The sequence below is a fragment of the Bombina bombina genome, chromosome 6 (genome assembly GCF_027579735.1).
Source record: "Bombina bombina isolate aBomBom1 chromosome 6, aBomBom1.pri, whole genome shotgun sequence".
Lineage (NCBI taxonomy): Eukaryota > Metazoa > Chordata > Amphibia > Anura > Bombinatoridae > Bombina > Bombina bombina.
Genome location: NC_069504.1, coordinates 995,312,567 through 995,338,796, shown reverse-complemented (window position 1 = coordinate 995,338,796; position 26,230 = coordinate 995,312,567).

Sequence of the window (26,230 nt, the reverse complement as noted above, 5' to 3'; positions counted from 1 at the left end):
TGATGCGGGGGCGGGGATTTAGGGGTTAATCACTTTATTTAGGGTCTGCGATTTCGGGGGCGGTGAATTAGGGTTAATAGGTTTATTTAGGTGTTAGCGATGTGGGGGCGGCGATTTAGGGGTTAATCACTTTATTTAGTGTTGCAATGTCGCGGGGTGGAGGATTAGGGGTCAATAACTTTATTTAGGTTTTGCAATGTCGGGGGCGGCGGTTTAGTGATTAATAGTTTTATTATTGTAGTAGCAATGTGGGGGGGCCGGAGGTTTAGGGGTTAATAGGTTTATTTAGTGTCAGGGGGCGGCGTACTAGGAGTGTTTAGAATAGGGGTTTATGTTAGGGGGTTAGGTTTAAACGTAACTTTCTTTTCCCCATAGACATCAATGGGGTTGGGTAACGGCAATTTGATATTCCGCGATCACAGGTGCTAGTTTTTTTCGAACACTATCTCCCCATTGATGTCTATGGGGGAAAGCGTGCATGAGCACGTAAACTCAGCCCTTGGCTTTTGTGCGGTATGGAGCTTGAAAGTGCGGTACCGCTCATTTTATTGCATTATTTACGCAACCGGTATAGCGCAAAACTCGTAATCTAGCCGAATGTTATTTTCCTTTAATGTTTAATGACTGATATGTTATTGTAAAGAAAGACAACAGAAAATTTGTAGACTACTAAGTGTGATAAAAAAAGACAATAATAGAAAATAATTGAAAAAAATATTTAGATAAACAAAAAAATGAATAAACAAACAGCTGGATTATGAACTGTGCGTTCGTCTTTTAACGCTGAAAATATGGTAATTTCAGCGTTAAAACAGCACTGCAGTCATTACGAGTCTTGTCGGTATAGGTGTACTGTAAGCCTTTTAGCCTGTAAAGCAACGTCAGTACCGCACTCGTAAAAATTACGTTTTTTAATTGGATTCCCATAGCGCTGCCATTACGAGTTTTGCGTTCTGGCAAAAAAAACGGCGTTACAGCCTAAAACGACAAGATCCGTAACGCCATCTAAAAGCAGTAGTTATGAGTTTTACGCTACAAATCTGTAACATAAAACTCATAACTAAACTGCTACAAAGTACACTAAACTCCCATAAACTACCTATTAACCCCTAAACTGAGGCCCTCCTGCATCACAAACACTATATTAAATTTATTAACCCCTAATCTGCCGCTCCCATCGTGGCCACAAAACAATTTTATTAACCCCTATTCCACCGCTCCCCGACATCGTCAGCACTATAATAAACTTATTAACCCTAAACCACCGCCCTCCCGCATCGCAAACATTATTTAAATATTATTAACCCCTAATCTACCGTCCGCCCACATTGCTCCTACTATTCTAAAGTTATTAAGCCCTACACCACCGCCACTATAATAAACCTATTAACCGCAAGCCCCCCACAATGAAATATACTAAAGTAAACTATTAACCACAAACCGAAAGTCCCTCACATCGCAATAAACTAAATTAAACTAGTAACCCCTAAACCTATAGCCCCCCTAAGTTTAGAGTAAAATTACAATTTCACTATCTTAAACTAAATTAAAACTGTCAAATTAAAAAAACTAAGTTTAAACTAACACTTAAACTAATATAATTATTAAACTAAAATTAAACTAACTACCAATTAAAATAAACTAAACTACACATTAAAAAAATCCTAACACTACTCTAAAAATTAAAAAGTATCTCATTACAAAAAATTAAAAACACTAAAGTACGAAAAATAACAAACAAAATGATCAAAAATAAAAAAGAATTACACCTAATCTAATAGCCCTATCAAAATAAAAAAGACGACCCAAAATAACAAAAAAAACCCTAGCCTATAATAAACTACCAATGGTCCTTAAAAGGGCCTTTTGTAGGGCATTTACCTAAGTTAAACAGTTTTTTTACCTGTAAAAAAAAATACAAAGACCCCCCAACAGTAAAAATCACTAACCCCCGAAGATCCACTTACAGTTTTTGAAGTCCTGCTTTGACAATCTTCATCCAGACGGCCGCCTCAATCTTCATCCCGGCGGCGAAGTCCTCATCCACGTGGCGAGAAGTCTTCACCCAGGCGGCCTCTTCAATCTTCATCCAGGCAGGATCTTCTATCTTGACCCCGGCGGCAACGAGCAGGTCCATTCTAAAGACATCCGATGCAGAGCATCCTCTTCGCCGTCGTACACTGAATCTTCAATGCAAGGTACGCGATCCAAGATGGTGTCCCTTGCATTCCTATTCGCTGAAAATTTTTAATCCGTCAATAGGAATTAGAGCTGCTAAAATCCTATTGGCTGTTTAAATAAGCCAATAGGATTTAAGCAGCTCTGATTCTATTGGATGATTCATCATCCAAAAGAATGAGAGCTGCTTAAATCCTATTGGCTGTTTGTTTGTTTTTAGTTTAGGGTTTGGGCTGAATGCCCTTTTAAGGGCAATGTCCATCCAAATGCCCTTTTCAGGGCAATGGGTAGATTAGGTTTTTTAGATAGTTTTTTTTATTTTGTGGGTTGGGGGGGTGAGGGTTTGTAATGTTTGTGGGTATTTGTATTTTTATTTCACGAAATAAGCTGATATCTTTAGGGCAATGCCCTACAAAAAGCCCTTTTAAGGGCCATTGGTAGTTTATTCTAGATTAGTTTTTTTTATTTTGGGGTGGTTTTTTTTAATGGGTATTAGAATAGGAATATTTTTTATTATTTTGGATAAATTGTTTGTTATTTTGTGCAATGTATTTTTTTAGTGGGTGTTTGTTTTTTTGTAGCAAAAGAGCTATTTATCTTAGGGCAATGCCCTACAAAAGGTCCTTTTAAGGGCCCCCAAAAGGCCATTTTAAGGGCCCTTAGTAGTTTGGGGGGTGGGGGTTTGTATACTGTTAGGGGGTGTTTGTTTTTTTGTTGTAGCAAAAGAGCTGTTTAACTTAGGAAAATGCCCTACAAAAGGCCCTTTTAAGGACCCCCCCCAAAAGGCCCTTTTAAGGGCCCTTGGTAGTTTTGGGGGTGGGGGTTTGTATACTGTTGGGGGGGGTTATTTTTTGTAGCAAAAGAGCTGTTTAACTTAGGGCAATGCCCTACAAAAGGCCCCTTGGTAATTTATTCTAGATTAGCCTTTTTGGGGTGTTTTTTTTTTTAAAGGGCATTAGAATAGGAATATTTTTTATTTTTTTCGGATATTTTTTTTTTTTTTGTAATGGTAGTTTTTTTATTTTTTGTAATGGTAGTTTTTATTTTTTGCGATTTTAGTGTTTTTTTTATTTTTTGTAATGTTAGGTTTTAGTGTAAGGCAGGGTAGATTTTATTTCACAGGTAAATTTGTATTTATTTTAGCTAGGTAGTTAGTAAATAGTTAATAACTATTTACTAACTAGTCTACCTAGTTAAAATAAATACAAACTTACCTGTGAAATAAAAATAAAAACTAAGATAGCTACAATGTAAATATTAGTTATATTGTAGCTAGCTTAGGTTTTATTTTACAGGTAAGTATGTATTTAGTTTTAAATAGGTATTATTTAGTTAATAATTGTAAGTTTAATTTAGCTCTATTGTAATTATGTTAAAGATAGGGCATGTTAGGGTTAAGGGTTACGGTTAGGTTTAGGGGTAGGTGTAGGGGTTAATAGTTTAATTTTGGTTGTTGCGATGTGGGGGCTGGCGGTTTAGGGGTTAATAGGTTTATTTAGTGGTAGTGTTGTGGCAGGCTAGAGGCTATGGGGTTAATAACTTTATTTAGTTATGGCAATGTCAGGGAGCAGCGGAAAAGGGGTTAATAACTTTAATATAGTGGCAGCGATGTTGGGGTGCGGCGGAATAGGGGTTAATACCTTTAGTATAGTTGCTGCGACATCGGGAGCGGCAGATTAGGGGTTAATAGCTTTATTTAGGTGGCGTCAATATCGGGAGCGGCAGATTAGGGGTTAATAACTGTAGGAAGGTGGCAGCGATGTCAGGGGGAGGCAGATTAGGGGTGTTTAGACGTAGGGTTTATGTTAGGGTGTTCTTTTTCCCCATAGACATCAATGGGGCTGCGTTATGGAGCTTTTTTTCCGCAATCGCAGGTGTTATACTTTTTTCTGACCCGCTCTCCCTATTGATGCTATAGGGGGTTAAATACCGAAAAAAAATTGCGTTTATTAATTTCCCTATAGTGCGCATAACTCGTAATCTAGGTGAAAGTTAGGTGCAGATTACAAGTGGAGCACTAATCAATGCTCCCGCTCGAATGTTAATCGAGCTAGAAGTAAGCTTTTTGCGCTTGTCGGATTTAGCTCGTATTACAAGTTGAAAGTAAACTGTTTTTGTTTGTGCGCTTACCCCATGAGCGCAAAAAGCTGAAGTTAGCATATTGCATGCAACTTCACGTATTCCCTCATAGAAGTCGATGGAGAAAAAAAGGTGGAAAACACCCCACTCCCGCACAAACCCGATTGCATATTCTCATGTGCGCTAACCCGACATGAAAATATGAATATTTCCCATTCCAATGTTCTTCACATAGCAGAATATGTTCTATTTTATATATTTATACCTATCTATAAACATAATTATATATAAGTATAGATATATACAGATATATATATATATATATATAGGAATATCTATTTAAAAATACTTAGAACATATTCTGCTATGTGAATGTGAATGTTTACAGTAAATACATAGTTAAAAACTTTATTAAATATCGCCTAGGTTACGAGTTTTGCGTTATGAGGGGTGCGGTGCTAACGAGCAGTTTATGCTCACCGCTCACTTACAGACAGCGCTGGTATTACGAGTTTTTACAAACCCGGCGTTAAAAGACAAAAAATGAGAGTTGTGCAAATTTTTGCTCCACATCTCACTCCAATACCAGCGCTGCTTACGTTAGTGGTGAGCTGGTGTAACGTGCTCGTGCACGATTTCCCCATAGGAATCAACGGGGAGAGCCGGCAGAAAAAAGTCTAACACCTGCAAAAAAGCAGCGTTTAGCTCCAAACGCAGCCCTACTGATTCCTACGAGGAAATAAAATGTATGTCTACACCTAACACCTTAACATGAACCCCGAGTCTAAACACCCCTAATCTTACACTTATTAACCCCTAATCTGCCGCCCCCAACATCGCCGCCACCTGCATTATATTAATAACCCCTAATCTGCTTCCCCCAACATTGCTGACACCTACATTATATGTATTAACCCCTAATCTGCAGCCCCCAACGTTGCCGCCACTATTCTAAATTTATTAACTCCTAAACCTAAGTCTAACCCTAACCCCCCTAACTTAAATATAATTTAAATAAATCTAAATAAAATTCCTATTATTAACTAAATTATTCCTATTTAAAACTAAATACTTACCTGTAAAATAAACCCTAAGCTAGCTACAATATAACTAATAGTTACATTGTATCTAGCTTAGGGTTTATTTTTATTTTACAGGCAAGATTGTATATATTTTAACTAGGTAGAATAGTTACTAAAGAGTTATTAACTATTTAATAAATACGTAGCTAAAATAAAGACAAATTTACCTGTAAAATAAAACCTAACCTAAGTTACACTAACACCTAACACTACACTACAATTAAATAAATTAACTAAATTAAATACAATTAAATAAATTAAATATAATTAGCTAAAGTACAAAAAAACAAACAAACACTAAATTACAGAAAATAATAAACAAATTACAATATTTTTAAACTAAATACACCTAATCTAATCCCCCTAACAAAATAACAAAGACCCCCCAAAATAAAAAAAGCCCTACCCTACACTAAATTACAAATAGCCCTTAAAAGGGCCTTTTCCGGGGCATTGCCCCAAAGTAATCAGCTTTTTACCTGTAAAAAAATGACAAATCCCCCCCAACATTAAAACCCACCACCCACACAACCAACCCTATTCTAAAACCCACCCAATACCCCCTTAAAAAAAACTAACACTAACCCCTAGAAGATCACCTTACCGGGAGAAGTCTTCATCCAACTTGGTCGAAGTCCCCAATGAAGCCGGGAGAAGTCTTCATCCAAGCCAGGCGAAGTGGTCCTCCAGACGGAAAGAAGTCTTCATCCAGACGGCATCTTCTATCTTCATCCATCCGACGCGGAGCGGGTTCATCTTCAAGACATCCGACGCGGAGCATCCTCTTCATCCGACAGCTAACACTGAATGAAGGTACCTTTAAGTGACGTCATCCAAGATGGCGTCCCTTTAATTCCTATTGGCTGATAGAATTCTATCAGCCAAACGGAATTAAGGTAGAAAAAATCTTATTGGCTGATGCAATCAGCCAATAGGATTGAAGTTCAATTGGCTGTTCCAATCAGCCAATACAATGCCAGCTCAATCCTATTGGCTGATTGCATCAGCCAATAGGATTTTTTTCTACCTTAATTCCGATTGGCTGATTCTATCAGCCAATCGGAATTGAAGGGACGCCATCTTGGATGACATCACTTAAAGGTACCTTCATTCAGTGTTAGCCGTCGGATGAAGAGGATGTTCCGCGTCTGATGTCTTGTAGATGGACCCGCTCCGTGTCGGATGGATGAAGATAAAAGATGCCGTCTGGATGAAGACTTCTGCCTGTCTGAAGGACCATTTCGCCCGGCTTGGATGAAGACTTCTCCCGGCTTCATTGAGGACTTCGGCCCGGTTGGATGAAGACTTCTCCCGGCTTCGTTGAAGACTTCAGCCCGGTTGGATGAAGACTTCTCCCGGTAAGGTGATCTTTAAGGAGTTAGTGTTAGGTTTTTTTAAGGGGGTATTGGGTGGGTTTTAGAGTAGGGTTGGTTGTGTGGGTGGTGGGTTTTAATGTTGGGGGGGATTTGTAATTTTTTTTACAGGTAAAAGAGCTGATAACTTTGGGGCATTGCACCGCAAAAGGCCCTTTTAAGGGCTATTTGTAATTTAGTGTAGGGTAGGGATTTTTTTCATTTTTGGGGGGCTTTTTAATTTTGTTAGGGGGATTAGATTAGGTGTAATTAGTTTAAAAATCTTGTAATTTGTTTATTATTTTCTGTAATTTAGTGTTTGTTTTTTTTGTACTTTAGCTAATTTTATTTAATTGTATTTAATTTAGGGAATTAATTTAATTATAGTGTAGTGTTAGTGTAACTTAGGTTAGGTTTTATTTTACAGGTAAATTTGTCTTTATTTTAGCTAGGTAGTTTATTAAATAGTTAAAATAAATACAAACTTGCCTGTAAAATAAATATAAACCCTAAGCTAGATACAATATAACTATTAGTTATATTGTAGCTAGCTTAGGGTTTATTTTACAGGTAAGTATTTAGTTTTAAATAGGAATAATTTAGTTAATTATACTAATTTTTATTTAGATTTCTTTTAATTATATTTAAGTTAGGGGGGTTAGGGTTAGACTTAGATTTAGGGGTTAATAACTTTAATATAGTGGCGGCGACATTGGGGGCGGCAGATTAGGGGTTAATAAATGTAGGTAGGTGGCGGCGATGTTAGGGATGGCAGATTAGAGGTTAATAAAATTTAACTAGTGTTTGCGAGGAGTTCGGTGGTTTAGGGGTTAATATATTTATTATAGTGGCGGCATTTTTTATTTTAGTGTTTGCGATGTGGGAGGGCCTTGGTTTAGGGGTTAATAGGTAGTTTATGGGTGATAGTGTACTTTTTAGCACTTTAGTTAAGAGTTTTATGCTATGGCGTTGTAGTGTAAAACTCTTAACTACTGTCTTTAAAATTCGGTGCCAGTCTTGACAGGAGAGGGTCTACCGCTCACTTTTTGGCAGATTCGTAATACCGGCACTATGCAAGTCCCATTGAAAAAAAGGATACGCAAATTACGTAAGTGAGACTCGTAATACCAGCGGGCGTTAAAAAGCAGCGTTAGGACCGGCCAACGCTGCTTTTTAAGCCTAACACACAACTCGTAATCTAGCCATATGAATATTGCATAAATATGTTTTTTCATGTTTTCATCTACTTAACTACATGTCTATATTTGTATACATATGTATGTATGCTGTTCACCCTTTGTTTTTTTTCTAATGGAGTCTGCCTTTTTTAATAGTTACAAATAAATTTACTATTTTAAATTCACACTATATCTGAGAGACTTTGGACTTTTTTTTCAACATACTTTCTCCAGTCGTGGATGCTTGGAACTTCTTTGGGATTTTTTTTTTGCATATTTATTATAGTGGCGGCATTTTTTATTTTAGTGTTTGCGATGTGGGAGGGCCTCGGTTTAGGGGTTAATAGGTAGTTTATGGGTGATAGTGTACTTTTTAGCACTTTAGTTAAGAGTTTTATGCTATGGCGTTGTAGTGTAAAACTCTTAACTACTGTCTTTAAAATTCGGTACCAGTCTTGACAGGAGAGGGTCTACCGCTCACTTTTTGGCAGATTCGTAATACCGGCACTATGCAAGTCCCATTGAAAAAGAGGATACGCAAATTACGTAAGTGAGACTCGTAATACCAGCGGGCGTTAAAAAGCAGCGTTAGGACCGGCCAACGCTGCTTTTTAAGCCTAACACACAACTCGTAATCTAGCCATATGAATATTGCATAAATATGTTTTTTCATGTTTTCATCTACTTAACTACATGTCTATATTTGTATACATATGTATGTATGCTGTTCACCCTTTGTTTTTTTTTCTAATGGAGTCTGCCTTTTTTAATAGTTACAAATAAATTTACTATTTTAAATTCACACTATATCTGAGAGACTTTGGACTTTTTATTCAACATACTTTCTCCAGTCGTGGATGCTTGGAACTTCTTTGGGATTTTTTTTTTGCATATTTATTATAGTGGCTGCATTTTTTATTTTAGTGTTTGCGATGTGGGAGGGCCTCGGTTTAGGGGTTAATAGGTAGTTTATGGGTAATAGTGTACTTTTTAGCACTTTAGTTAAGAGTTTTATGCTATGGCGTTGTAGTGTAAAACTCTTAACTACTGTCTTCGGTACCAGTCTTGACAGGAGAGGGTCTACCGCTCACTTTTTGGCAGATTCGTAATACCGGCACTATGCAAGTCCCATTGAAAAAGAGGATACGCAAATTACGTAAGTGAGACTCGTAATACCAGCGGGCGTTAAAAAGCAGCGTTAGGACCGGCAACACACAACTCGTAATCTAGCCATATGAATATTGCATAAATATGTTTTTTCATGTTTTCATCTACTTAACTACATGTCTATATTTGTATACATATGTATGTATGTATTTATATTTTATATATGTCTGTAAATACATATATAAATACATATGTATATATATATATATATATATATAATTAGATTGAGAAATAGAAGTAAGCCTTTTCCAGCACTACACATAAAGTCACAGAATTAAATTCACACAATGAATCTGTGAATCACTTAAAGCTCAACTCAAAACGGTTGTCAAGATGCAACAAATACATTTATTAAAGGAAAAAAAAAATCATAAAGAAAGTATATGTGCAGATATTACAATAAATTTGATGCAATTCATCAACTGAATAATAAGCATGCTAGTGCATTCATTACCCCTCACACAAACAAACAAAGGCTCTATTTCCATAGAGTTAGTTGCAGTGCATCCACTGAGAAAAAAGCACGGTTACCAGTTAGTAATAAATGATTCCACTGAAGCTATATGACAAGCTGTAAAGTTAGTTGAGCATAAGCTGTATTAATATGCAATGCACTGCAGTGAAAGCAAATATCCTCTTGTGCTGTGTGATTGACACGGATATCAATATTGAGGGGTAATGAATGCACTAGCATGCTTATTATTCAGTTGATGAATTGCATCAAATTTATTGTAATATTTGCACGTATACTTTCTTTATGATTTTTTTTCCTTCAATAAATTTATTTGTTGCATCTTGACAACGGTGTTTGAGTTGAGCTTTAAGTGATTCACAGATTCATTGTGTGAATTTAATTCTGTGACTTTATGTGTAGTGCTGGAAAAGGCTTACTTTTATTTCTCAATCTAATTATAGTTACTTTTTAAGCCTCCTTGCACCTGGTGTCTCATCTAAATATTAAGAGAGGTGAGCCCTAGTTCACCAGTCTAAATATTAACCCCTACTAGCTGGTTTATTTCTTTATATATATATATATATATATATATATAATATATATATATATATATATACATATACATCTTTACATCTCATATCTTTAAACCTTTATAACTTTTGTGTGCAATATTTTTTTTAAACACTAAATTACGAATAGCCCTTAAAAGGGCCTTTTGCGGGGCATTGCCCCAAAGTAATCAGCTTTTTTACCTGTAAAAAAAATTACAAATCCCCCCCAACATTAAAACCCAACACCTAAACAACCAACCCTACTCTAAAACCCACCCAATACCCCCTTAAAAAAAACCTAACACTAACCCTTTGAAGATCACCTTACCGGGAGAAGTCTTCATCCAACCGGACCGAAGTCCTCAATGAAGCCAGGAGAAGTCTTCATCCTACCGGGCCAAAGTCCTCAACAAAGCTGGGAGAAGTCTTCATCCAAGCTGGGCAAAGTGGTCCCCCAGACGGGCAGAAGTCTTCATCCAGACGGCATCTTCTATCTTCATCCATCCGACGCGGAGCGGGTCCATCTTCAAGACATCCGACGCGGAGCTTCCTCTTCAACCGACGACTAACACTGAATGAAGGTACCTTTAAGTGACGTCATCCAAGATGGCGCCCCTTCAATTCCGATTGGCTGATAGAATTCTATCAGCCAATCAGAATTAAGGTAGAAAAAATCCTATTGGCTGATGCAATCAGCCAATAGGATTGCAGTTCAATCCTATTGGTTGATCCAATCAGCCAGTAGGATTGAGCTGTCATTCTTTTGGCTGTTCCAATCAGCCAATAGAATGCCAGCTCAATCCTATTGGCTGATTGCATCAGCCAATAGGATTTTTTCTACCTTAATTCCGATTGGCTGATAGAATTCTATCAGCCAATCGGAATTGAAGGGACGCCATCTTGGATGATGTCACTTAAAGGTACCTTCATTCAGTGTTAGCTGTCGGATGAAGATAATTACTTATATTGTATGTTCCCCAGTCTCGTAGCTGCTCTTGCATCTTTTTTATATGTTGCTGCTTGAAATTATTTGCTTATTGCTAGTTGATAGTTATTTTACCTGTACCTTCATTTACATGTTCTAACTTACTCCTGTTTCATAATACCTGCTCTAGGTTTACCAGATTATAAACCAGTGCTAAAGTTTCTGGCTCACTCTGTGTTTCTTTAAACTTGTTCTCACTGTCTCAAGTATGTTCACACTAAGCCTACATTCTCTCTTTTTGTTTATCCATCTGTGCATCCAAAGTTAACCAAACTGTGACCAACCATCTACTCTGGGTTACCGTCACCATCACCAAACAGCTGTTGTGAGTTAACCTAACATGGTGATACAGATGGATACTTTGATATAGATCTTGGAAATTGCAATTTTTACAGACTGATTTGTCAATTGTAATGGAAGAGAAAGCGTCAGTCTCATCTTCTGGTGAAACTTACCTACTATCTTTGGAATAATGAAGAGGTTAAAGAAAACTATGTTCCAAGCTAGGACAAAAAATATATGCTGTATATAAACATGTGGAAAAATCTTTATACACAGATCTGGCAAATCTGAAAACCAACCTAAATGTTTGAACTGAGCTTCTTTTTTTAGAGACTAATATTTCCTGGAAGGCATCTTAACACTCATGAAGTTCCCACAATAAAAATGTTTACCTTGAGTGAAACTCTCATTCAGATGCTTAAATAGACATATCCCCATAACGTAAATCATAGATTTGTTCCACTATTTGTGTGGAGAGTTGTGCAGCCTGTCCAGCCCTGTTGATTAACTTTTAACCCTATTGACAATGACCACTGGCTATTGAGGAATATGGGGCCAAATTATCAATGTCTGTCCAACATGATACGCTGTAGCGTATCCTGTCCGACAGACATCGCTGAATGCCGACAGCATACACAGTCAGGATTTAACATTGTACAAGCAGTTCTGGTGAACTGCTCGTGCAATGCCGCCCCCCTGCAGATTTGAGGCCAATCAGCCACTAGCAGGGGGTGCTAATCAGCCCGATCGTATAGGATGTCCGCAGCCTCAGAGCAGATGGACCAGTTAAGGAGCAGTAGTCTTAAGACTGTTGCTTTATAACTGCTGTTTCCGGCGAGCCTTCAGGCTCGCATGGAAACAGGGGCATCAAGGGCCGTTTGGCCCTTGATAAATCGGCCCCTATGTGCTTCCATTGAAGGGTTAAGGTGTGACTGAATTTGAATTAGTTTTTTAACATTTTTGCACTACATTATACAGTTGTATTATCTTGTTTGCAGTGCCCCCTATATACCTTATATAGGGTTGTGTTTTAGATTAAGACCATACAAGCCTGCGTAGAAAGGGTTGTGAACATTACAGTAAAATGGGGCTTAAACATAGGGCCTTATGAGGTCTGAATGGATAATGCTGTGGACTTACTGTTCAAATACAGAGTAGCTGAAAAGGCTTACTTACACAAAACTTTTTTCCAACGTAATTAACTAAAGAGAACCTGATAAAAAATTACCATGAGTGTTGGCTCATGCCTCTAAAACAACTTGTCTATAAAAAGAACCAGTGAAATAATAGAATCAGCTCTTTATCTTTAGTATATCTGGAAAAAAACACATTTTATAGGAATAATAGAGCACTGTGGGAAAAAAACTAAAAAAGGCTGGAATCTCTAACAAGGTTGCAGCAGAGTGATAAATGTCTGAAAAGAGAAACAACGTTTGGCCTTAGAGCTGAATCTATACAGTTTATTGACCACATTTAGAATCTTCTGGGGAGTGGGGAAAAATAATAGCTATCTCTTTGCATGAACCTATGACATTCATATAAAAAACCCTTTGTTTGCACCTCTTAATCAAGAGGTTGAAGAACTTCCAGAAGATAAACTATGACTTTAAAAAGAAGAGTCTAAGCACCTGTAAGAAACTGAATGAAAGAATAGGAGAAAGCTATAAAATCTGTGCAAGCAGGGAAGCATGACAGTGTGGTGACACATAGTACTAGATTTATGCAACTTCTTCCTCAGAATACAGCAGGTTTGCCTGATGCTGAGTTAGCAGACTTTACAACAGAACACTGATTGAAAAATGCCAGCAACATACTCTGCAAGTTAGACATGTAATCAAAATAAGAAATGACCTAAAAGAAATGTAGGATTTTGACAGATTTTATAAATCTCCAGATAGTACAAACGTTTATATTCCATTATGCTTTTCCTTCAACAAGACCCTTCATATTTAGGGAAATGCTTAGGAAAAGAAGAACAAACCTCCAAGCTCATTATGCAGACAAAAAAACTTGCACCCAGGACGTGCATGCACTAATATGAACTAGTGACGTTTAGAAAGTAGAAAGAAATACATAAAAGCTGATTACAAACTGCTAGAAATAGTCTGAATTTCATAATTTTGTTTAGGTCTAAACCTGTCTGATATATTGCTACAAAGTGATAATTCTGCTTGTATTAAATCTTCACCCCCTTACCCCCTGTAAAGTTCTGGTTTCCCAACAGCAATACTGCAGGCAGGGTCAGACTGACACCAACAGGGACCTTGGACAAACATTAGGAAAGGCATCAATCTGGCTGAATATATGTTAAAATCCATTACCACTGGAGTGTATAATGTTTGCTTTCTGAAGGAAACACAATTAGGTACACACAACTTTACAAGAGGTACGTATTTATGTACTTATTAACTTTATATGCAATATATAAAAACATTGGGCTAGATTACAAGTGGATGGTTAAATGATTGTGCTCCCGCAAATGGGCAAATTTGCCCCTTTGCAGGAGCGCAAAAATGAACCTGCCATTAAAAGTGGTTAATTTTTTAAAAGTGCCCCAAAAGCCCTCAAAATGGAGGACATTATAGTTTTTTATTTTTATTTTAAAATAGCATTTTTTTTTAAAATAAAAAAAACTGCGCTAGGCAGTTTTGGGGTTTTAAAGTTGGTGGGAGTGTTGTGTTTACACATATTAACTCATAAATATATATGTATATCAGCATATACATATATATTAACTAAGTGCTGCACATTTCTGCGCTACTCACCTCTTAGCTGCGCAAGGTTCTGATGCCGTCTGTGAAGGCATCAGAACGAGGCTCCCATAGGAGTCTATGGAAGCGTGCTCTCGTGAGCACCAGCATTGCGAACAGGAGCTTATGCTCGCATTGCTGTAAACTTGTAATAGCAGCGGACAAAAGCAATATATAGCACTCCACTTGTAATCTGGCCCTTAGTACAAATCAAATTTTTAGCTTCTTCCACATACATTTATGATATCCTTACATTTAAGAAACTAGGTTGCAATATCAATATTTAATATGTAACTGTGATTAATTTATTTATTCACTTTTTTAGCAGATGTTTTGTACCCATGTCCCTTAAGGGTCTGTTTGGGGCTAATAGGTAATTCTCAGTTAGGTGTCATATCTGTCTATTCCCAAAAAAATATTCATAGTTATGACATCATACCCATGAGGTAAGGGCTCTAAAACCAACGGTGAAACATTACACCCGCACCTCTTATAGTAAATACAATGCACAGGAAGACAAAGATATTAAGAAATTAAAATATAATGCTAACTCAAGGAATTATATTATGTACTAATATCCCTGGCAGCCTCCTTGGAACACAAATAAATATATATGTGGCAAAATATTGTTAAATTTCCACTTTCGACAGAGAACAGCAAACTCTTATCACTAGGATGCATACTAGTGAAGTGCTGACACAACAAATAATAGATTTTGTATCAGTTTATGACCATTTCAAAGCCTTATTCATTTTATAAATTATCTCTAGCAGAGATATTCAGAGGTAAAGGTTTAAATGTCCACCTTGAGAGAGAAACATCAGTTCATGGGCTCTATATTCTCATTAGCTGTTCTGCACAAAACAAAATAACGAGAATAGATTTAGCATTCCCAAAAAATCCATAAACAGCTTTGTTTCTAAAATCAGATTTTTCAAAGAAAACACGCAAAAATGTATAATTCTGTTTATAAGATTCTTCCCACTGTTATTGTACCAATGCAAACTCTAAAACAAAAAATGCATTAAGAACAAAATATTTTTTATACATCTGGGATAATTTACATACCAAATATGTCCTACATGCACATTATAGCAAAGGTAATATAAAAATGCTGCTACGCATTTCAGCTTCATATTTATGTTTATGCACCATTTTTCATTTTAACAAGTCAATATTTACATGTTTTGCTTTACCTCTGTAGAACCATTATAACAATTATATACAGCAATAAAATTGTTTCTTGAGGATTCTCTTTTAGTTACTAAGCGCATGATTATTTATAGCGACAGTATACCCCAGAATTGTTAATAACTATTTAATAACTATTGTACCTAGATAAAATAAATACAAACTTGCCTGTAAAATAAAAATAAACCCTAAGCTAGCTACAATGTAACTATTAGTTAGATTGTAGCTAGCTTAGGGTTTATTTTATAGGTAAGTATTTAGTTTTAAATAGGAATAACTTATTTAATGATAGGAATATTTATTTAGATTTATTTAAATGATATTTAAGTTAGGGGGTGTTAGGGTTAGACTTAGGTTTAGGGGTTAATAACTTTATTATAGTGGCGGCGACGTTGGGGGCGGCAGATTAGGGGTTAATAATTGTAGTTAGGTTGCGGCGACGTTGGGGGGGCAGATTAAGGGTTAATAAATATAATGTAGGTGTCGGCGATGTTAGGGGCGACAGATTAGGGGTTCATAGGTATAATGTAGGTGGCGGCGGTGTCCGGAGCGGCAGATTAAGGGTTAATAATATAAAGCAGGTGTCGGCGATGTCGGGCGCGGCAGATTAGGGATTAATAAGTGTAAGATTAGGGAAGTTTAAACTCGGCGTTCATGTTAGGGTGTTAGGTGTAGACATAAATGTTATTTCCCCATAGGAAACAATGGGGCTGCATTAAGAGCTGAACGCTGCTTTTTTGCAGGTGTTAGGTTTTTATCAGCCGTCTCAGCCCCATTATTTCCTATGGTGAAATCGTGCACAAGCACGTTTAGCCAGCTTACCGCTACCGTAAGCAGCGCTGGTATTGAGGTGAGATGAGGAGCTAAATTTTGCTCTCCGCTCACTTTTCTGAGGCTAACGCCGGCTTGCAGAAAACTCGTAATACCAGCGCTGACTTAAAGGGATACTGTACCCAAAAATTTTCTTTCATGATTCAGATTGAGCATGACATTTTAAGCAACTTTCTAATTTACTCCTATTATCATATTTTCTTCATTCTCTTGGTATCTTTATTTAAAATGCAAGAATGTAAGTTTAGATGCCGGCCCATTTTTGGTGAACAACCTGGGTTGTCCTTGCTGATTGGTGGATAAATTCATCCACCAATAAAAAATTGCTGTCCAGAGTACTGAACCCAAAAAAAGCAAAGATGCCTTCATTTTCAAATAAAGATAGCAAGAGAACAAAGAAAAATTGATAATAGGAGTAAATTAGAAAGTTGCTTAAAATTGCATGCTCTTTCTGAATTACAAAACAAAATTTTTGGGTTCAGTGTCCCTTTAAGTGAGCGGTGAGAAAAAAAGGAGCGTTCGCACCGCACAGCCTTACCGACAAAACTCGTAATCTAGCCGAATATTTGCAGAACAATATAGTTTTTTACTGCATTTTTTATATCAATATTAAATTGTTTTATACCATTTTGAAATCACAATTATTTTGTAAGCCCTACTGAAATGTTTGCATCTCCATCGCATACTTAAAGGGACAGTAAACACCTTGTAAGTACAATACAGTTATGTTGTGTTGTAGAATAACATATCAGACAAGTCTTAACAAATCAACATCCTTTTTTTCTGCAATTATTTTTTAATAGTCAAACCCCACCGACCATTTGTCTTCTTTGGGCTTTAGTCTGCAGACTACCAGGCTAGCAATGGTCATAAAGTTAATATAAAATGCATTTATTTGCAGTTATTATCAGTTAAAGACAATTTGTGGCAGTTATCTAGCAGAGTTATCCTTGAGGAGTCAGCAGGCTGCATTTTAAAGTCTGAGAATTAGAAATTGCTCAATTTTTAGAGCTAAATTACATGAAAAGGGGCAGAATAGATAATAAATATATATTGCAAAGTAGTTTCATTATGCATAAAATATACATTCTATAGACACACTCTTCTCAAGGTAAAAATTGTCTTTATAGAACCCCAACAAGGGCTTCATAATAATTGTGAGATCGGTCCCTTATTCATTTTCAAACTGAGCTTTAACCTTTTAGTTAGCAGCGATAGCTTCTTGTTTCTCAGTATTTATGGTACTTCAGGAAATATATTTTGTTCATAAATGCATCACAGTTCGTGTCCCCTTCAGTGTAAGTGTTCATGTAAAGTTTGCAATTAGTAAATTATTCTGCATTCACCAATCTGATTCCTTTTTCAACATAAAATATTCTTAGTAATTAAAATTATGGAATAAGGTCTTCTTAGTTTAACAGATGTGAAAAAGTATATGGAGACAGATAGCCCAGATATTAATAGTTTCGCTTCCAGATACATACATTACACAAATACATTTAAGTCTAGGCTCCACATTTGATTCCTGGTTTCTAAGATCTATACATTTAACACATCTATGGATGAACCACAAGTAAAAATAAACACCTTAAAATTTATTAGCTGGGACTTGCTTCTATGATAACCCGCAGTAAACACACAAAATGGAGGGGAATGGGGTAAAAAAACAGAACCAAACAGACTAGGATAGTTGTATTTTTTGAAGACCCTTCAAAACAATATTTTAGAAATTAAAAACTTGAAATTAAAATTTTTATTAACCACTTTTCAGGCTGGATAAATATGGAACAGATTGGAATGGCCTGGAATTCCCATTTCTCAAGTATCCATAGCAATCAAATGTACCAAATCCACTAATCCACTGGTTTTCAAACCTATCTTCAGGTCTCCCCAACAGGCCATATTTTCAGGATTAACTTGCATGAGAGCAGGTAAAATAACCACATTTACTAATCAGCTGATTAATTCACCTGTTCTAATCCAACCGTCCTCTCTTTACAACCTACAGTGTTTGCATAAAAACTCTAGCCCATTCCTTTAATCCCATCACCTCTTACAGACCAGACTTAGGGGATATTTATCAAAGCTTCAACTATGCTGCATTTTCTGGCACCAATACACTCGCCTAACATTGCTGCCGCAGACCTGAATACGCTCTCCATATTTATTAAAAAAGCCGGTAAAAAGCCACGCACCAAGTACGGGGCGATCAGCATCGGACTGTTGTTAACTAACAATCATCGATCTCGCTGCTATTCGGCTTTTTACCAACTTTATTTATACCCTGTCACTAAACGCCGCCACTATACTAAAATGTTTAACCCCTATCCCGCCGCTCCCGGACCTCACGGCAACTAAATAAAGTTTTTAACCCCTATCCCGCAGCTCCCAGATCCCGACGCCACTAAATAAACGTATTAACCGCTAAACCTCTGGCCTCCCACATCACTACCATTAAATAAACATATTAACCCCTAAACTGCCAGCCCCCCACATCGCCATAAACTAAATTAAGCTATTAACCCCTAAACCTAACAACCCACTAACTTTACCTTAAAATTACAACATCCCTATCTTATAATAAATTAAAACTTACCTTGAGAATTAAAATAAACTATATTAAACTTTTAATTAACCTACCCTAACTATTATACTAACATTACATTAAACTAGCAATTAAATTAACTATATTACATATTAAAAAACCCTAACCCTACTCAAATTATTTAAATCTTCTATTACAAATGACTAAATTACAAACAAAAAACGCTGTTACAAAAAAAAAACCCACAGTATCAAAAATAAAAATGAATTACATTTAATCTAATAGCCCTATCAAAATAAAAAAGCCCCCCCCCCAAATAAAAAACCCTTGCCTACAATAATCTATCAATGGCCCTTAAAAGGACCTTTTGTGGGGCATTGCCACAAAGAAATCAGCTCTTTTACCTGAAAAAAAAATACAAACACCCCCAAACAGTAAAATCCACCACCCACCCAACCAAACCCCCCAAATAAAAAGCCTATCTAAAAAAACCTAAGCTCCGCATTGCCCTGAAAAGGGCATTTGTATGGGCATTGCCCTTAAAAGGGCATTTAGCTCTTTTACCTGCCCAGACCCTACTCTAAAAATAAAACACACCCAACCCCTTAAATAAACCTAACACTAACCCCCGATGATCCACTTACAGTTTTTGAAGTTCCACTTGAAGGATCCATCCAGCCGGCAAGAAGTCCTCATCTGGGCAGCAAGAAGTCTTCATCCGGACGGCCTCTTCTATCTTCATCCATCCGGCGAAGTCTTCATCCATGCGGCATCTTCTATCTTCATCCGACGTGGAGCGGGTCCATCTGAAAGGTTCCAATTAGCCAATAGGATTAGAGCTGCTAAAATCCTATTGCCTGTTCCAATCAGCCAATAGGATTTGAGCAGCTCTCATCCTATTGGCTGTTCTAATCAGCCAATAGGATTGAGCTCTTATCCTATTTACAGTTAAGTAGATGAAAACATGTAAAATCATATTTATACAATATTCATATTTAATAAAAGTTTTATGTGTAAATACCTATATTTATTGTAAATACATCCCATTCCAATGCTCCAATGATTAAATAAATAATTGTTTATATATGCAATGAGAATATGCGATTAGATTTGCACTAAAATGGGGTGTTGACTTCTATGGGGGGAATATGTAATTGTGCACATTATAATCTAAGTTCAGCTTTTTAAACTCGTCGGGTTAGCTAGCAAGTGAAAATAGTTTAATTTAAACTCTTAATACAATGCAACACCATGAGCGCAAAAAGCTTACTTCTAGCGCAATTAACGCTTATCTCCAATTGTAATCTGGCCCAAAATGTATTTTCCCTAGTCAAAACATGGTTGCACAGGATAGAAAAAAATGTATCTTCTTGATTTATCATATTATTATTAATATTATTACATATGTATTGCTGTTACTTATAGTTGTTATCATTGATTTGGAACAGAAAATGTTATCAAATTATTTAAAGAAAACCATTCATCTTCATATAGTGTTAGATAACTAACATTTACTGTATAAGATAAATCCGTCTGTCTATCAAGTCTTACTATCAGAACAATAATCTGTTTAATTTAACCGAGGAGTGTTAGGGGCTGCATTGAGGTTACAGATGGTTGGTTTACATTATTTACAGTTCATAATCTGATGAGTGTTCCATCATCATTAATTACATTGAGTTTTGTGAGTAACAAATATCTGCATTTAATCGGATAAGAAGCTTCTTTTGCTGTAGGGCTCTGTAATTATAATTAGTTTGAACATTGTTTTCCCAAATGTGTTATCTATAAATATATTGTTTCACCATCATAATATTTTAATGTTCATGAAATTAGAGACCATGATCTAAAGTGCCTTATTAAAATAAAGGTCTAGATTTGATAAAGTTAGTTTAAAATGCAAGATAACATTTGGGTCCTTTGTGTTGTTCAAGAAAGTTAATGCCCCTTGCTTTTTTTCAGAGGAGAGGCAAGTGCAGTACATTAAAGGAATAGAGACAAAATATAATAATATGTACTTAAATTACTTTACCTGCAAATGTATACTGCAGTGCCTCACCATTAACCCTTTCTTTTAAGTCTCTGAATTCTACAGCTCTAACTCCCCCCACACAAATCCTTCTATGCTGTATCTATATCTACCTTTTCTTTTGGCAAATAATCTACTATGAAATACAATATCTGTTTTTCCGTAGCTAAACACTTATAAGGGGGGTGGATCAAACTACTCCAGACAGCATGGCTATGTAACTAACTTTGCTTATATTTTATTTTTATTTTTTTAAATACTTGCCAGCAGTTTTTAAACAATTTTTTATGCAAACTATTTTTTACTTAATTAGCCCTTTTAGTATATGCACAGATCTCAACATGTTTTATGGCACTTTAAGCAATGATTATTATATAATATCCCCAGACATCCCAAAGACATAACAATTACACTGTAATCAACCATTTTCTTTGTTTCATCTAAATGAGAACATTTGAAAATGTATTTCAGTTTTTGTCTTTTTGTTTCTTTAGGGGAGAGAGTCAGCTATCTGCAAAGATGGCGACAATGGAATAGAGCTCCATATTTTTTGTCTCTTTACTAGCATTGTATTGGGCAGAATACACAGCCAGAGAACAGGGGATAAATGGTTTCACCCCCCTCAGTTATTAGGGCACATCCAGTCTGAAAAGAGAGCGGCAGCCTTTTATCCACTAATTTTGTAAGTGGGCCTGCACATTCTGACAGTCGATGGGTATAAAGAGACAGAATGGATGCTGGAAAGGCAGTCTTACTGTGAAAAGGTGGGCTGGTGACCTAACTATTAATTTTACACTTTATAAACCACAGAAATTTTACACTTTATAAACCACAGTAAAAGCTGGAAATGTTCCAACCTGGCACACTTTATACATAAAGGTTGACAACATTGCAGCTTCTTATCTGGATATACAAGCCTAGAAAGACTCAGGAAAATATTCAGCTAAATCTACAGGGTTAGCTCCTATGAATGTACACTCTGTCTTTAAGGCCCTAGAGAGATTGATCCACAGGAAATGTGCAATGGTAGCCCAATAATTTATATGCCTAAAATCTTCTCCGAAATAAATAAATAAATACAAATATTACTGATTTGTGCTAAAGGAATTAGCAATTGAAGGAGACTTCCAAATCTCTGCAATGAAACATAACTTAACAGTCATGTATCCTGTAAAAATGCCACATCTTAATATCTACAAGACCGTATTGAAAACTTGGAAAGCAGAAGATAGAATCTAAGCATAAGAAGCATCCCTGAGACAATTGTTATGTAAGATATCCGAGAATATTTGCAAAAGATGCTTTTATGATACAACAATATAGGGTGAGCGCTAAATGAATAGCAGAATGAGACAAAGGAAAAAGCAACAGTGCAATGCAATAAAAAGCAACAGTGCAATCAAAAGACCAGCAACAATGTAATCATAAAACTGTAGTTTTTACTAGATACATATATAAAGAGAGAAACATATGCTGGAAAACTATAAAAATGACCTTAAAGGGGAACATAAAAATTAACTGCAATAGGCTGTATAAAAAACAAATGGCTCTGATTTGCTTAGAAATGCTTAAAACATTCTGTATGTAGTAGCAGTACAACAAGTCTAAAAATCACACTGCAGTGAATAAATGTCTTGAAAATACCTTGGTTGAGTCAGTTTAGATCCATGTCTGAGAATCTTTATTTGAATAATCTTACCCACGTATGGTGTACAAAAAAATCTGCCAAGAAGTTGGCATCTTCTGGGTGTGCTGCCGGGTCACGTGACTCAATTTGAGTATTCTATTGGGTGGGTGTTAGAAGTTTCACCTCAGTGGTTGTTAGGATCTTGCAAAGGTATCAGACTCCATTATCCACAGGTAATCCTGCTAAATCACGTCTATTATTAACGAGCTGTAGCTGTGACTCCTGTGTTGTGGGTTACAGTTCAGCCAGTACAATCGGCTCCACAGCGAATGCCTCACAACTTCTTAGGTCTCCAGTGGGGTCGCTCTACCAATATTTGTGATACAGGGAACTTTTATCAAGTTGCCTTTATCAAAACGCTCACTTAAAGGACTTCCAAATATTTACAATGAAACATAACTGAACAATCATCTCTCCTGTGAAAATGGCACAGCTTAATATCTACAAGACTGTAATGAAAGACTTGGAAAGCTGAAGACAGAATCTAAGGATAAGAAGCATCCCTGAAACAATATTTGCAAAATATGCTGTTATACCTATTGGATAAACAGTTCTCTGATTATATACATATTGAAAGAGTACATAGAGCTCTTCCCCTTAACTAAGGTTAACAGCCCCACCACAATTTGTTATTGTGATACATACATATATTCCAACCCTCTCAAGCCTATACTTACCAACAGACAGTATCCTCTTTCCTTTTTCAGCTTAGAAGATGAATGGGGTGAACATACTGATTCAAATGTATGTTTTGTTTAAACTAATAACTATGGATACAGTCTTAGGGGGTAGATCTATATTACTGACTGAACTCCTATTTGAATCCCAGTCATATTAGTAAACATCTATGCTCTCAACTTAACAACTATTAGATAATTGCAAGGGGATGCTGATCCTAGAATGCGATTTTAAAGGGATAGTCAAATAAAAAAAGAGTATTGTTTAAAAACATAAATAATCCCTTTATTACCCATTCCCCAGTTTTGCACAGCCAACATGGTTATAATAATATACTTTTAACCTCTGTGATTACCCTGTATCTAAGCCTCTTTTCATAGCCCCCTGATCCCATGACTTTCTATTTATTATCTATTGACTTGCATTTTAGCGTGTTGTGCACAACCTATGGTCGTGAGCACAATGTTATCTAAATGGCCCACATGAACTAGAAGTCTCCTGTTGTGAACAGCAAATAAAAAAGCATGTGATTAAGATACTGTCTATAGTGGTTTAGAAACAGGCAGAAATTTAGTTGTTTGAATGTTATAAAGTGTATCAATATAACAATGTTGGTTGTGGAAAGCTGGGGCATGGGTAGTAAAGGCATTATCTAACTTTTTAAACAATAACATTTTTAGTGTTGACTGTCCCTTTAATGTTACCCTCAGTCCCTTTGGTGACTGCCCTTGCGTCAGAAGTGCTGTCCTACATCACTATATCCAGATAGTCTCTAATCAACTCTGTTCCATGTTACTATTACATACTGAGCACATTTTTCATTCTTCAAATACTTCAGAAAGATTGTGTATTATTCTCTTTCACTCAGCATTTGTCTTGATGATATATTTATTGAGAAGAACAATTTCACCAAGGTGACAGATTAAGAATACTACCTTGTTGGATGACGCCATGGTGTCTATGGACCTGAATGACTAAGCACTACAGGCTGACACAAATAGAGTTGTTACATGGAATATGTTGTATAAAGACATATGAAACAGCCCTTTTTTCTTCCCTACATCAGGCTATAACCAGCCTTACAGAACATTTAATGGCAGAGGCCAAAAATAAGGCATTTTATTTACAAAACAAATTCAATTGAAACAATAAGTAGGTCCCTTAGTTATTAGCTAAGTAGCCTAAAATAATCATTATAAACATGCAACGAGACATTTAGTGACAGTGGGAAGGGAGGCCATGTGTATGATAATGTGGCTACACCTGCAACATTTATAGCCTATGATTAAACCCTTTGTAATCTAACTCCCTCCAGGAAATTGTCCCAGGATATAGCACTGTCAGATATATAGAAAAGGCATGTTTACCTAATTGACATCCTTCTCAGGCTGATTCTTTTGCTGTGTACAGAAAGGGGTGTGTGTGCATGTAAACATATATCCCTCCTAGCATAAATTACACACTGTCCGGCAGTCCATAGATACAGAATAGTTGTGGGTTACGGTAATGATAGAAGCTTGTCAATTACTCACGGTTACTTTCAGGTGGCCTGAGGACCTTCTGCTACTGATGCGGTGCGAAGAGAGCCGTGCTCTCTACCTCTCTCACCCTGCAATCCCGTTGCTCCGTGTACAAGCCTCTGTGAAGGCCGCCTCAATTCTTCGGCGTGTCCCGTAACTCTCCACTCTGCGCTGTGCGGTGACGTCACCTTCCTGGGACTGATGTCGTGATGCCGACAGTGCTGGCAAACAATGTTCCGTCCTGGAAAAAACTTTGGATCTGTTGTTGCTGATAAAAATGCAAGATAGAAAAAAGGATGATCCGATTCCAAGATAAAATCCAACTTTATTGAAGCTCATTCATTTAAAACCAAGGGGGGGGGGGGGAAACACCATAGCAAGCTGTAACTTGTAGCAGGCAAAGCACTGGGCTTACGCGTTTTGGCTTAGTGAGCCGTAATCATAGTCTGATTCTTTTGCTGCCCCTATCACATTATAAGAAATGTAAAATGTTTTAAAAATAATGCCTTATAGGAAAAGCCCCAACACTGGTGGGCTTGATAACAAACATTATAACATTTATGTAGAGTGGTTGGCCCCATATGAATTGTCTCTGTTTCAGTTTTAAGATGATAGTGGGAGTTCTACTCAGAAATGCTGGACGCCAACATTGTAGTACTAGCAAAACCTGATAAACACCCAACTCATCTAATGTAATTGTTAAACTCCAACATTAAATACCTATGTCAAGATACAGGTTACCCAAATAAGATGCTTTCTTCCCACTGTTGTTCATACAAGTCAGCTAGGTTTTCTGTGAAAGAAAATGCCATAAAGACCATACAGCTTTTCCATTATTTTCACTCTGATAGGATTTTGCAGTCCTCAGCAGCACACTGAGAATTTTGACCATGTGGGTTGGGGCTTTAGCTCAAGAAATTGTGAATTTTCTCATTCTCAGAGATTAAAATGCACACTGCAGACTTTTCAAGGCTTACCCTGCAATATATTTTTCCTTTCATGGCATCAGCATATAACAACTGCAAAACAATGCACTTTATATTAATATGGTAACCATGTCTAGCCTTGTTGTCTACATACTCAAGCTTGGATTGGCTCCTCCAAATAAGGCATTTGGTTGTTAGAGTTTGGCTATTAAAAAACAATTGCAGAAAGCAAGATTTTAAAAATAAAAAAAAATGTATAGATTTTGCTGATGTTACTCTATAGCAAGACAACAACAATGTCTTGTAATTACAAGGTATTAAGGGGCATATTTATCAAGCTCCATGTAGAGCTTGAGGCCCCTGAAGGCTCGCTGGAAACAGAAGTTATTAAGAAGTTAGGAAGCAGCGGTCTAAAGACCGCTGCTCCATAACTTGTCCACCTGCTCTGATGCGGCGGACAGAAATCAACCCGATCGAATATGATCGGATTGATTGACACCCCCTGCTAGCGGCCAATTAGCTGCGAATCTGCAGGGGGCGGTATTGCACCAGCAGTTCACAAGAACTGCTGGTGCAATGACGCTGTTGGCATTTATCTATGTGCCGCGATGTGCAGCGGACATGATACACTACTTCGTATCATGTCCGCTCGCACATTGGTAAATATACCCCCTTATTGTCCCTTTAACTGATTCAAGCTTTATTTTGTAGGAAAGAGTGAACTGTTTTTCTAGAGGGACTTTTTCATTTTATTTAATTTGTTCT